Here is a 15,440-nt window from a genome sequence, read left to right on the forward strand (position 1 = left end):
CGATTCTTACCTGGTCAGGAGGAGGGCAAATGACAAGTTCATCCACAGCTGTTCCAGCACGGGGTTCAACTGGGAGCTGACCTGGCCCAGCCTGGGGAAAGTGCGTTGAATGACACCTGGCTCCTGGTTCCTGAGAGCGGCCACCTGCTTCTGCCTGAACTCACTGGGCTCTTCCCGCTTTCTCCTCGTGGACGTGGGTTTCCAACTGGGAATTCCAGACTCTGACCCATGGGGACGTCCTCTGACAACAGCAGAAAGGTGGCCTAGGCCAAGATAGGTCCCACTGATAGGTAACTGGTGGCCACAAGAGGAGTCAGCAGAATTATATTATTGTAATAAGTATTTAAAGGGCCAGACCCTGACATTGCAACAAGGAGAGCCAAACCAGTCTCCTCTCATTTCTCTTTTGATGCCAAGTTACAGGAACAGGGGATCAAAAGATCCCCGTTAAGATGTAGCTCAGTGGTAGAATACTTGCCTATCAGGCACAAGTAAAAAGAAATAAAGTACCCCTGAGGGAGTCAGGAGACCCTGTGTGTGACAAGGAAACCACAGTTTAGAACAGAAGTAAGAAGTTCGGCAGCAAGCCAAGGCCAAAGCAGACTTTTATCCTCCCAGGCTCAGCATGAAAGGGAGCAACATGCAAGGCATGGAAGATGCGAGGATTTGTCTGTTCCTCATGCTCTTTCTTAGAAAAGAAAGAAAGAAACCCTTTCAAAATATTAGCTGAATATAAGCAAAAGGAATGGAATTGCCTGAAAATATTCACAAAGAAATAGACCCCTACTGCCATTCAGAGGAACAGCAGGCCTGGGCCAGGCTCAAGTGGTAAAGAGCTGGATTCACAAGCATGAGGCCCTGAGTTCAAACCCCAACATAGCAAGAAAAAAAAAAAAAAGTAAACCCTGAAGGAAGAAGAATCTCATTTCTGTAGTAAACTCACTATGCTTTTCTAATGCCATTCTTTTTTGGGGGGGGGTACTGGGATTTGAGCTCAGGGCTCCACACTTCCTAGGAAGGCCCTCTACTTAAGCTGCACCTGCATCCCCTCTTCCCCTAGCTTTTCTTTCCAAAAGGGTCCTCTGGTTTTGTCCTGAGAAACCTGGACCACAATCATCCCATTTCCATCTCCCTTGGAGCTGTGATGACAGATGTGTGCTGCACACTAGCTTATTGGTTGAGAGAGGGATTGGCCTGTGGTGGTGTTGGACTGTATCTTCCTGATCTCTGCCTCCCAAGTACCTGGGGTTGCAGAAATGAGCCACAGGGCTGGCCCTCAAATGCCCATTTTTCAATAAGGGGAGAGAGAGAGAGAGATACAGAGAGAGAGAGAGAGAGAGAGAGAGACAGACACAGAGAGATAGAATGAATTTCAAAAAACATGAAGGGCCGGAAGTCATCTGAAAAGCCATGATATAATCATATCAAGAGGCTCTTTTATGCTAGACAGGCAAAATTAAATAAATTAGATTTCAAGCATTGATAAATCACACAGTAGCTGGGCACCTGTGGCTCACACCTATAATCCCTGCTACTCAGGAGGCAGAGAACAAGAGGATGGTGGTTTGAAGCCATCTCAGGCAGAAAATTCATAAGGCCTTATGTCAAAAATACCCAACACACACACACACACACAAACAGGGTTGGTGGAGTGACTCAGGTGGTACAGAACCTGCCTACAAGGTGTGAAGCTCATGTGTGTTCACTAACTGTGTGTTTCCTCATCTCAGCAGGAACCTGGAAAGGACTGAGAGAAGGACAGACCCTTGGCCACCATGAGAATACTGGGCCATGTGATGTCACCCATTATTGTTGGTGATGGCACCACCAAGGGCAAAGCCCAAGAGACCTGGCCTCAGGCACAGGGGTGCAGAGGAGATAGGCCATGGCAGAACTCTTTTGTTTTTTTGCAGTACTGGGACTTGAACTCAGGATGTACACCTTGAGTCATTCCATCAGCCCTTTTTGTGATGGGTTTTTTTGAGATGGGGTCTCGCCAACTATTTTGCCCAGGCTGGCTTCCAGCCACGATCCTCCTGATCTCTGCCTCCTGAGTCACACTAAAGGAGGGGCCATGTGCTGGTTCAGGTGAGGGTGGTCAGAGATCAGAGACCTGGTCGAGGAAAGTCCACAAACGTTTGCTTCTGTTTTGTTTCTACTGATCAATCGATTGAATCATTTCTGAGGAAAAAGCGTGCATTTGGGAAGTTTGTGTCTGGCCAGTGCACAGGTGTAAAAGGAAGGGGAGGGCACCATGACACCCTCCAAGTGCATGGGGCAGGGACAGGAGAGCAGCTTCTCTAGAACCAAAAGCTTTGTGAGGTGGGAGCTGTGTGATCACTGCCATTTACCAGGATTCTAGCCCACAGGGTTTTGGCTGTTTTCCTTTTATTCAGTTGGTGTATTTGGGGGGTAACTGGTGTCAATAGGGGTTGTCTGAGAGAAAAACACCTCCATTCTGTTATATAGAGAAAATACTTGTGATTTTGACTGTACGCTTGGAAACGGAGCACCATTTTAAAAACTGATCTGTATTTCAGATCTCCTAGCATAGTCAACCTTAAACCCTTGGATTTCCTGAGCTACAGAAGTGTCTTTGCTTGTTTAACATTTGTCTCTTTAGGTACTTTTCTGAATTTGTACTATTGAGGTGACTCAGAATGCCACCCCTCAATCATTTAAGGAAAGTGACTGGTGAACAGACAGAAAAAACATGCTGTGGCCTGGCATCTGCATTGGGGACAGTGTGGTGGCACTGAGCCTGGAAGTTGTAGGGACTGTTCTATGTCTCTCTGGTGTCAGAAATGCGTTATGGGACACCAGGTTTGTGCTGGAGAATTGGTTGGTGTTCAGTAAACAGCACACATGTTGGCGTCATTAGTGAGGGCAGGACAAGGACAGGGCAGCTCAGGTCAGAACCCAGCCTGTAGGACAAAGCCTGCTGCTGCTGGGAGGAGGGAACATGGATGGGGGAGCCCTAGGTGTGGGGAGGCCCCAGAATGAAGTTTCCTGGCTGCTCAGGCTTCCTCCGTCCCTCCCTGGGAGTGAAGCCCTGGGCTGTCTCTGCACAGTGACAGTGGTGTCTAGGGTCAGACTTGTGTTCACCTTGCGAGCCTGGGTCCCTTGTGAACTGTGGGTGAAGCAGCTGCTTCCCTGAGTTCGTTTCCTTTGTAGAATCTCTCTCTGTCTCTGTCTCTGTTTCTGTCTGTCTCTCCCTCTCTCGCTATTTGAAAAGAGGGCATTGGAGGGTTCCACTGTGGCTCATGTCTGTAATCCCAGGTCCTCAGGGGCAGACATCAGGAAAATTAGGTACAAGGCCAGCACAGTTCATACCCTGTCTCAATCATTAAGCTGAGTGTGGTGGCACACATTTGTCACCCCTGCTCCAAGGGAGGGGTAAATAGGTCGATCGTGGTCCAGGCCTGCCAGGGCGAAACCAGAAGACGCCTTCTGTTCCTCTGAAAGGCAGTAGTGGTCTATTTCTTTATGAATTTTCCAAATAATGTTTGCAGGTGGCACGTTCCTCTGGGAGTGTAGTACCTCAGGTCTCCACTCCTTTCGATTATATTCAGTGTTTTCACGGGTGTTTTTTCAATGTTCAGCGCTAAGAAAGAGCAAGCGGAAACGGACAAATCCTCACGTCCTCCAGGCCTTGCATGTTGCTCCCTTTCATGCTGAGCCTGGGTAGTTAAAAGTCTGTTTTGGCCTTCACTTCTTGCAGACCTTCTTCATTCTGTTCTACAATACGTTGTTTCCTTGCCACACACAGGGTCACCTGACTTCCTCGGGGACCTTATTTCTATTTATTTGTCCTTGTGCATGACAGGCAAGTGTTCTACCTCTGAGCTGCAGCCCAACAGCAGGGGTTCTTTCAAACACCATCATTTCTAAAGTACTTTGCTCCTTAGCCTCCCATAACTTAATGTATCTTTTAATGCTTGGGTAGGTAGGTTTAGCTTTTACCTCTAGGTCTTTGCTCTGTATTTTATTTCCTCCTACTACTCATTCCTTCTGTCTTCATGCTTTTTCTTCTTTTTGTGCTCCAAAAGAACTGCATCTGAACCTTTAAAAACAAAATTTTGAATAAGGTAAGCGTTCCACTTCTTTGTCTTCCATATGGATATCTGCTTTTCCACTTTTCTGAGCATTTAAAAAAAATAGGTTGCTTTTTCTCATTAAGTGATTTTTATCCTCATGTCCAAAACTGCTCTGCCATGTACATTTAGGAATCTGGGCATGTTGGTCTGGTGTGGCATTTATGTCTCTGTGTCTATGCCCGCTCCACTGGATTTTGATTACTGTGCCCGGGTGCAGGTATTTATTTGTGGATTGTGCACCTGCATTCACAAGGGACATTGGCTACATCTTCCCAGTGTCCATCTTTGCTGCCAGCTTAAATTTGGCCTCTGAGTGAATCTGAGTCTTCCCTTGTCTTTGGTTTCTGGAGGAGCTTAGTAGTAGGCTGATGTTCATTCTGCCTTAGGTGGTAGGAATTTCACAGTCCTCTGAACCAGCTGTCTGGTTGTCTTTCATTTGTGGGGGATTTTTTTCATTATTGCGTTAGTCTTGTTAGTTGTAATTCTCCTCATAGTTTGTATTTCTTTGCCACTCAGTCTCAGTAGATTCTGTTCCTGGACATTTCTCCTCCTCATTAGTACACCATTCCCAAGTAACGATAGAGACTGCTTTAGTAAGCTGTCAGACATTCACTTGTTCCTGTTGTGATCTGCTGTTATTTCACAGCTGCCGTACTGTTGTAGTGGGAAAGTATAGAGAAAAGCAGCATTCTAGTGACCCCTGGTTTGGATTCATTTTGAGGAAGCCTGTATCCCTGGGCTGGGTTTCATAAGTCCTTGTCATTTTCACCCTTGTAAAGTTTAATCAAGGAGTCAGAGAAACACTGTGTTTTCCTTTCCCCAGACACTGGACCTGTAACATCTTACTTTGTTATGCTTGGTGGTTGCACTTTCTTTTGGAGGCAGGACTTAAAAACAGAATTCACGGGGCATATTTAAAAATGACAAGACATTCTTGAGGAACACGCTTAGGCTCTAGGTTCTGGTCAAGTTCATATTACAGGAAATTGCAAGGCAGCTGGTATCCATTCCAGAACAACTGTCAGTGTGTCTTGTCCATAAACACGTTATCTCATGGGCTCAATTTTGTCCTTCTCATAGGTATGAAATGGGATCTACTTGACATTTTCTTGTCTCTTCATTACCATGTGCCTGGATCTTCCTTCACACAGGGTACTTTATCTTCTGATAAATACGTTTTGGTCATTTCCCCATTTTTTCATTTTTACTCTGTGCAGACATCCTTTTATAATTGCACACATTGTAGATATTTCACTTCTCTGTTGTGTTTGCCACCATAATTTTAATGTTTAAATTTGTCAGACCATTTCTTTTGACTTGCTGTTTTTATTATGAGAAAATTCTCTATTTATATTGTTTGTATTTTTGACATTCCTGGGGTTTGAACTCACATTTGCTAGGCAAGTTATCTACCATGTGAACCACACCCCTGGCCCTTTTATTTTTTCAGGTAGAATCTCCCACTTTGCCCAGGTTAGTCACAAACTGCCGTCTTCCTATCTGTACTTCCCCTGTACGGTGGATTCCAGACATGTAACATGCCACCTGGCATTCATGTTTAAATTTTGTTTCTTTTTTTTTTTTGGTGGTCAGACTGGGGTTTGAACTCAGGGCTTCACGCTTGCAAAACTGGTCCTCTAGTGTAGCAGAGATGAGGATCAGAAGAGGACAGACTAGGTCTGAGTCCTGAGAAAGTAGCAGGAAGGTAGGGATGCCATCAAAAAGAGATAAAACCTGAGAAATCTGAACATGGGGAAGGTCACGTAGCCCTAGGAAAAATAGTCAATAAAATTAAATATAACCACATATGGATTAGACCTTGCTTTTTGCTTCTGTAACCTGCTTGCAAGGGTATATAAGGTGAGACCCCTTTGTCCTTGGGGCTCAGTATCCTGGGTCTATGCTGACAAAAAACGTTGCTTCCTGCTAATTGCCGCAAGGGACCCGTATCTCAGCTAGTGACCTCTGTAACACGAGTGCTTGAGTCACACCTCCAGTCCATTTTGTTCTCATTTTGGAGATACGGTCTGGTGCGCTACTTTTGCAGACTGGCTTCGAGCCATCATCCTCTTGCTCTCTCTCTCCTTAGTGTGCAGGATAACAGTCTGAGCCACCTGCACCTGGCTCTGTTTTAATTTTAATGCACTCATAATTCATGGGCTATCGTGTGGTCGTTCAGTACTTGCATACAATGGGAACAGAGTAGATCAGGCTACTTCCTATGTCCTAACATAGTTTCGTTTTTCTGTATTGGGTACATCCAAAATCCTCTCCGGTACATTTTAGAATATACAGTAAATTTTTTCAGTAATGGTTGCGTTATTGTGCACTTTTGATCATTTATCCTTCAACTAAATTTGGTCTGTCTCACAGTAGGTTCAAGCTTTCAAATGTTGGCTGTTCCTGTAATTGCAGAGGATGTGCTGCATGCCCCAAGCAAGCAGTTGTGACAGTGGGCTTAAAATATTGTGTCCAGGAAACTCAGTAGAGAATCAGTGCCCAGGGAACTTTTGGACACTGGTCACCAAGGCTTGCTATAGTAGTCATGTCAGAAAAGCGCAAACTTTCACAGGGAAGCAAGTGGAGAAGATACATACTGTTTGCATGAACTGTGTAGGCAGGCTAAGCTCCTCTCCTCAGCTCGATGGCTGAGGTCCATCCCAACACCAGTTCCCAAGTGCAAGGAAAGGTGGTGCAGCTTTGGGAACACACACGTCTATGAAGACAAAGCCTCAGGACTGCCGATTTCAACTCTGTTCTGTGCTGAGTAGTAGGTCATAGGACTTTGGCTCATGCTTCAGAGCCCACTGTACAGTGAGACTTAGGGATGGCCCAGCAGCACATTTCAAGTCACCAATGAGAGTGTTTTGCTGTTTATTTATGGAAGTACTCAAATCAATTATCAGAAAAACTGAGATAAGTGAGTGTGGACAGGAGGAATAAAACCTCCAAGTCATGCAGGACATGCTTGGAGCTCTCAGCACCATGTGAACTGAGTCTAGACCCCAGGTGCTGTCCATCTCACCTTTCCTCCTGAAAACATGTATGGATCTTATATGAGTCAGTGTCTTTTCAGCATGTGGCTATGAACTTCACCGTGGAGGAGTGGGCTTTGCTGAATCCTTTCCAGAAGAATCTCTACAGAGCTGTGGTGGGGGGAACCATCAGGAAGCTGCGTGCTGTAGATAAGGATGACGTCAGTCCTTCACTAACTCAGGGAGAAGGTGTTCTGTGCTCATCAATGCCATTCAAAGATTTGGAATACTAAAATGTTACATTTTGCTGAAAATTTTTGGCATGATTGCAAGGAAACTTGAGCATAAACTCAATTTTTATATGTTTCTAAAAATTCATAATGGTTTTTCTGGGTTTACCTTTTAAGACAATTATGGGGAGCACGTTGGAAACAAGTACTCAAATATTAGAAATTATTAAGGTAATTTGTTCTCACAAGAGAAAGCAATTCCTCATGAAATATATGGTGGTACACATCTGTAATCCCAGCACTTGGGAGACTGAGGCTGGAGTATCACCAGGTCCATTGTAGTCTGGGCTACATAGTGGGTTGCAGGCCTGGCCTCATAAAGGACCCTGTCCCAAATGTGTATATTCTCTGGACACGTATACATATATGTACAAATATATACTCTATATGTATATTCTTAGACAGATGGCAACATTTGCCCAACTCCACATTCATTGCCTCTCAGAAGTTTTTCGAAATCTACATACAGTTCGAGTATCCAAAGTCTAAAAATTTTAAAATCCTAAACTTGTTGAGCACCAAATGATGCCATGAATGACACTTTATGATGGTTTATTTACACAAACTTTGTTTCATGCCCCAAATTATTAAGATGTTTTATGAGATTACCATCAGGCTTTGGGTAGAAGGTGCATAGGAAACAAAGGATTTTTTGTTTATGCTTGGGTGTCATCTCTGAGGTATTATATATTTGCCAACATTTCAAAATCTGGACTCAAAAACACTTCATCTGTCATGCATTTTGGATGATGGACCCTTGAGCTGTACTTAAATGTAACACAGATGTTCAGTGTCTGCAAAATTGTAAATGTGGAGGTAGTATTAAGAAATCCCATGTGAGACTGGGTGCCAGTATCTTCCTAATGTAATCCTAGCTAATTGGAAGGCAGAGAACAGAAGGATCGTGATTCGTAGCCAGCCCAGGCAAATAGATCATGACACCCTATCTCAAAAAATCACATCAAAAAAAGAGCTGCTGGAGTGACTTGGGTGTCAAGAGCACCAGCCTAGAAGTGTGAGTTCCTGAGTTCAAACCCAAATGCTGCCCAAAAAAAAGGATAGAAAAGAAACCCCATGTAATATCAATCCTTTGATAACATTAGCAGTTGAGCCCTCCTGTTGAGTATTAGGTCTATTCACATTCAGGTAGTCTCAACAAGATATAAAGCCTGTGGTTTTCCTGATGACCAAAAAATGGAATTGTGCTACTAATGAATAAATGTGAAATCATTTAGAAATGTGCCCCTCAGGAATCAGAGTATACACAAACCATGTGAGTACCCAGAATATGGAGAAAAGCCACATAACTGGAAGGAACATGGGGAAACTTTCCATTCTCCCCACTGCCTCGATAAAAATGAAAGGACTCGCACTGGAGGGAAAACCCTATGAATGTAAGCAATGTGATAAAGCATTTGGGTATCTCCATTCTCTTCAAAATCATAAAAGCATTCACAGTGGAGACAAACACCATGAATGTAAGCAATGTGGGAACACCTTCAGGAGACAAAGTAACCTTCAAGACCATGAAAGAATTCACAGTGGAGAGAAACCCTACATGTGTAGGCTGTGTGGAAAAGCCTTCACTTTTTCAGTAGCCATTGAACATATGAAAGGACTCACACTGGAGAGAAACCATATTTATGTAAGCAGTGTGGTAAAGCCTTCACTCAATCCAGTTACCTTCAAATACATACAGGAAGTCACACTGGAGAAAAACCCTTTGTTTGTAAGCTGTGTGGCAAAGCCTTCACCCAACCCAGTTCCCCTCAGAAACATAAAGGGATTTACACTGGAGAAAACCTTACATGTGTCAGCAATATGGGAAAGACTTCACGTTGTCCAGTTACTGTCGAAGGCACACAGTAGTTAACACAGGAGAAAAATCCTCTGTATGTAAGGAGTATGGCAAAGCCTTCACCCAACCCAGTTCTCCTGAGAAACATAAAAGAATTTACATGGGAGAGAAACCTTATATGGGTCAGCAATGTGGGAAAGCCTTCACTTTGTCTATTTACCTTCTAAAGTATGAAATAGTTCACACAGCAGAAATACCTTATGTATGTAAGGAATGTAGTAAAGCCTTTGCTCAATCCAGTGACCTTCAGAAACATACAAGAGTACATAGTGGATTGAAAGCCTATGTGTGTCACCAGTGTGGGAAAGCCTTCAGTTGGTTCCCTTCCTTTCAAAGGCATGAAGTGATTCACATAGGGTCTCGTGTTCATGCCCAAACTTGTCTGGACCTTGAGCCTCCTATTAGTGATTCCCATGTACCTGTGATGACCGGTGAAGGCTAAGCCACTGTGCCCAGCTGTTGCTGAGATGGGATTCTATCAAGTGTTTACCCAGAACAGCCTTGAAACTGATTTTCCTGAGCATTGCCTCAGTAACTAGACATGAGCCACCACAATGGCTACACTTTTCTTCATGACACTGGGGTCCCAGGCTTTTTTTTTTTTTTCAGTACAGGGTTTGTGTTCAGGACTTCATTCTTGCTAGGCAGATGTTCTTATTGCTTGAGCCACTTTGCCAGCCCCAGACTGAATGCTCTTAAAGAAAATTTTCCTATTGTAATCTAACTGAAGATAAATTTGGTCACAATTATATTCAAAATTTAAATTCATTATCACACCTACGCTTTCTCATTCCTTCATTTCTGACTTGCATAATTACAATGACAAACATAAACTACAGGAGGTAGTTTTCCCATCTCTGGAAACCAAGTTGGTGGGTGGCATGGCTCACATTCTAGTGAAGTGCTTGCCTTACAAGTGTGAAGCCCTGAAATCAATCCCCAGGACTGCAAAAATAAATCAAGTGAAATAAAAATTATTTATTTTTAGCATACATCCAGAATATCATAATGCACACCTGTCATGTTACACTGATTGTGATATTAAAAGCTGACTAGCAGAGCTGATGGCCATGCTCAAGTGGTAGAGCACCAGCATACCAAGCATGAGGCCCTAAGCATTTCAACTCCCAGTATTGGGAAAAAAAAACCTTGATTAGTAGATATCACATTAGGAAAACTGCCTAAAAACACAAATCACGGGCTGGGGATATAACTCAGTGGTTTAGTGTTTGCCTTGCATGCATGAGGCCCAGAGTTTAATCTCTAGTACCAAAAAAACACAAATCACAGAGCCCAGGACATGTGATGACACTGGGACATCACAGAGAGTCGTCACTATGAGGATGTGATTTGGGGAAAGCAAGGTATGGGCTCCTTGAGCTTGACTTTTCCTTCCTCACCTTTCTTTTGTTGTACTGGACATTGAACACTCCTGAAGCATGTGCAAAGCTCTGGGTTCAATCCCCAGCACACCAAAAACCTATAGCAACAATCCCATTAATCCTATTTTAAAAACTATTCAGAATGCTCTCACTGATAAAGCAGTCACTTATGGTCTGTGGACATATTTTATGCTAGCTTGCATACTTGATTTAACAAATCCTAGAGGTTTTTGGGATAAGGCACTTCACAACAGCATGATTTAATTTTTGATCTGGTGTATAAAACAAATTATGATGCAAATTTAAAACTTCCAATAATATAAACATGATAAACAAAATTTACATGAGGAAGAAAGCAAACTTTCATTGCAAATGTGGACTCTACTTTTAAGTGACAAGTTTCGCAAAATTACAAATGGAATTTTTTACCTATTTCCTCAGTAAATTAAAACAGATAACATTTTTCAGTCTGGAGGTTGTGTCAAAGTCAAACTATTTCTAAGAAACTGACAACAACACTTAAAAAATATATTAAAAAGTAAACCATAAAATCATTTATTTTTTCAGTTTCCATACTGTGTGTTTTTGTGTCTGTGGATTGAACTTAGATGACTCAAAGTATTCCTAGGTGCTTTACACTGTGCCTATTGTAAGTGCTAGGAATGTCAGATGACATTGTAGCCTTTTCACACCTCTCTAGTGTGACTCCTTTCATGTATGTGAAAGGAATGATTGAAGACATTCCCAAATTACATCCACAGCATTTCTTTCCACCATGAATCCCTCACGGTATGAAATGTAACAGGGGTCAACAAAGCCTTACATTTCTTACACAGGCGGGGTGTTTCTCAAATGTGAATTCTCTCATGCACTTGAAAGTATTTGGAGTACCTGACAGTTTCTTTACATTTATCACATTAACAGGGTTTCTTTTCAGTGATTCTTTTCATATTTGTGAATGCTCCTGTAACTGCTGAAGGTTTTCTACATTGTTAACACATGTAAGGTTTCTCTTGTGTGTGAACTATTTCATGCTTTCGAAGGGAAGGGAACCAACCGAAGGTTTTCCCACATTGCTGACACACATAAGGTTTCTCTCCTATGTGTACTCTTGCATGTTTCTTAAGGTCAATGGATCAAAGGCAGGCTTTCACACATTTCTTACATACATATGGTTTTTCTCCTGGGTGAAATACTTTGTGCTTTAAAAGGTAAGTGGACAAAGTGAAGGTTTTCCCACATTGCTGACACACATAAGGTTTCTCTCCAGTGTGAATTCTTTTACGTGTCTGAAGGTAATTGGATGGAGCCAAGGCTATGCCACAATGCTTACATACATAGGGTTTTTCTCCAGTGTGAGTTCTTCTGTGTGTTTGAAGGGTACTGGATGGAGTGAAGACTTTACCACACTGCTTACATAAATATGGTTTCTCTCCAGTGCAAGTTCTTTCATGTGTTCAAAGTCTACTGTAAAAAGTGAAGGCTTTCCAACATAGCTTACACACATAGGGGTTCTCACTAGTGTGAATTCTTTCATCATCTTGTGTTGGGGACCAGGCATGAACCCTGGACTGGGACATAATGGTTTGCACAGCCTCTCCATGTAGAAGTTTGCATAGACTCTTCTACCATATTTTTCCCAGTACTTGGTGTCTTGACCTTTGTTTTCACATCTCCTTGAAAAATACAACCTGCTGTGTCTGCGTACCATTCCCCCGATGCAAAACTAGGAAACTCCCTGATGCCACATTAATCAATACCTTGGATAAGGTGTCCTGCATGTCTTGATGATTCCAGAACTGCTGTGTTGTAATTAGGCTTCATTAACCTTAGGAAAATTAGCCCACCAAACCTCATTCCTTTCACCTTGCATCAAAGAATTGTTAAAGCTTGAGTTTTACCTGAGTCTTTTCCTTGTACTGACCTATAAAATAAACACTCTGGCTCAGGTAGGCACTCATGTTTCCCATCACGAACGTGCAGTCCTCCCGATTCCAGCATTCTGTTTTATGTTTTATGTCTGTATGTCTGTGTGGGTCTTATTTCTCATTCCCCGTCACTCTTAGGTTCACGCAGCATACCCACACAGGCCGGGGCAGTCTTGAAGGGCACCATGTCTCCTGAAGCTTTTCCTGCATTGCTTATATTCATGGTGTTTATCTCTAGTGTGAATCCTTTTATGATTTTCAGCAGAACTGAGATATCTGAAGGCTTTATCACATTGCTTACATTCACAGGTTTCTCTCCAATATGAGTCCTTTCATTCTTATCCAGGCAATGGGGAGAATGGAAAGTTTCCACATGTTCCTTGCATTTACATGGCTTTTCTCCATATTCCGGGTACTCATATAGTTTGTGTCCATTGTGATCCCTGAGGGGCACATTTACAAGTGAGTGACCATCGAGGACTTCTCTGCACACATGGCTTTCACATGGTGTTACTCCAGGAGTTTCCTTGTTCACACTCTCAGGTGGAGTCTGGCTGAAGGCTTCTCCCCACTCACAGCCATCTTTATGTTCAGAGCCTCTCTAGTGATTGACTTCTGTAGCACAAGTACAGTATGTTGCAAAGCATTTGTTTCTCAATTATTTCACATTTATTCATCGGTAGCACATTTATATTTTTTTTGGTTCTCAGGAAAACCATAGGCTTTATATATTGTAGAAACTCCCTGAATGTGAATGAACTGAATGCTCAACAGGACGGCACAATAGCTAATGTTACCAAAGGAGTGATATGCACATGGGGTTTCTTTTCTTTCACATGGCATTTCCTTTTTTGATTTGGCAGTGGGCTTTGAATTTGGGGCCTCATGCTTGCTAGGCAGGTATTCTAAACACCTGAGTCACTCCAGCAACCCTTTTTTTGATGGGTTTTCTTCATATAGGGTCTCATGATCTATTTGTCCAGGCCAGCTGCAGATCATAATCCACCTGATCTCTGGCTCCTAATTAGCTAAGATTACATTTGAGAGACACTGGTGGCCAGTCTCACATGGGGTTTCTTAACACTGTCTCCTCATTCACTATTTTGCAAATACTCAGTATCTGTGTTACATTTAAGTATAGCTCGAGTCCATCATCCAAAATACATGAGATCAGAAGTGTTTTGCATAGCACATTCTGAAATGTTAGCAAATACGTATGGTTGCCTTAGTGATGAGACCCAAGTGTAAACATAAAATTCATTTATGCTTATTACGCAATTTGTACCTACCCTGCCGGCTAGGTAGGGCGGCTGCCATCATCCTCTCCTTTTACACCTATGCACTGGCCAGACACAAACTTTCCAAATGCACACTTTTTGTGTCAAATGAATAAATAAATAAATAAAATAAATAAAGTGATCAGCCAAAACAAAACTGAAGCAAACATTTGTGAACGTCCTCTCCTCGTCCAGGCCTCTGATCTCTCATCACCCTCGCCTAAACCAGCACATGACGCATCTTTACTGTCACCCTAAGGCCAGGTGACCTCAAAGATACCTCCCCTATTCTAGGGGCTGATGCTGCCCCTCCATCGCCCTCCTCTCCCCTTCTTTCTCCCTAGAAAGCACAGCCTGCTCGCCTGGCCCTGGAGACCCCGCAGACTTGCACTTGGGGCTGTCCCGCCTCTGCACTAAGCTCAGGTCCCCGCCATCTGCGTTTCATTTGTAAACACTGTGTGCACACAGGCCAAGGCCGACACCAACCACGTCAGAGGGACCCGCGTCTCCCCTTCCGCTCCCCCACACGTGCCCCCGAGGACCCCTTTCCCATGCCGGCCATGCGGGGAGTCCACAAAGCTAGGGATTCCCCGCCTCAGGACCAGGTGGCGGAGGAGACGCCACTTCCACCATCAGGAAACTCGGGGCGCTCAGGTCTGCGCCGGGATGGGGACGGGGACCCCGCGGCCACTCGGGAGCCTCCCGCCACCTCCGCCGGCACCGCGCTGTGGGGAGACGCGGGGCTGCGGGCGCGGAGGGACAGGGGGCTCCGGCGGGGACAAGGGACAGGAACTTGGGGTCCCGGCTGCGGCCCCGCCCCGCCCGGGGACCGAGGGGACGAGCGGAGCGGCGCCGGCGGCGACTCTGCCGCAGACTCCGGGACTCACGCGGGGCCCAGTCGCTCTCAACCCCTCCTCGCCCGTGTCACAAATCCGCCCCACGCTCACCATTCCTGACTGCCAGGTGTCCTGCTGTCCACTCCTGCTCCTGGGGTCAGCGTCACAGCTTCACCCAACTCAGGCTTCCTACCGGACACCGACCGAGCCACATCCAACACAATAGTGCAGCTGAACTTGCTCCTGGCTCTCCACAGCGGCCACTCGCTTCTTCTTCCTTGAAATTGGATCCCAAAGTGTAGAGCACCCCAGACTCTGGTCCAAGGACACAACACAAGACCTCAATGAAAGTGGACTGCTTAGGTCAGACCAAGCCACACTGGACCAGGAGGGTCAGCCTCATGTCACAGTTGAGAAACTTGGAATGAGGACGTGGGCTTCATGGCAAGGCTTTCCTCACCCCTTATCACTGGATGAGCCCATGTTCAGTCAAGAAAATGCACATGACTTCAATAATCCAATACATGGAGAGACTGGACTTAGATGGCAGCAACACTCCACAAAGGCATATAGGACAAAGAAGAGCAAACCTGAGCAACGGGCCAGACAAGCAGCCAGCCTCAGCCAAGGTCACAAGGAAACCCACTCTGAGAAGATTCATCACATGCCTGATTTCCAGGGTGAGAATGAACCCTCACATGGAGCGCACAGCTGATGGTTCCCTGGTGCTGAGTCAGGGACGCCTCAGGATGTAACTCTGAGAAGCCATCAAGTGAAGCTGCCTCCTCACACTGTTG

At 44.4% G+C, this 15,440-nt stretch overlaps 1 protein-coding gene across 3 annotated transcripts in view; it reads left to right on the forward strand.

The window, feature by feature from the left end:
• LOC109689049 (uncharacterized) overlaps positions 1–15,440 on the forward strand; it is a 595,734-nt gene that overhangs the window by 509,653 nt on the left and 70,641 nt on the right. The gene's annotated exons all lie outside the window — the stretch shown is intronic.

Source organism: Castor canadensis, chromosome 14, assembly GCF_047511655.1.
Source record: "Castor canadensis chromosome 14, mCasCan1.hap1v2, whole genome shotgun sequence".
Classification (NCBI taxonomy): Eukaryota; Metazoa; Chordata; class Mammalia; order Rodentia; family Castoridae; genus Castor; species Castor canadensis.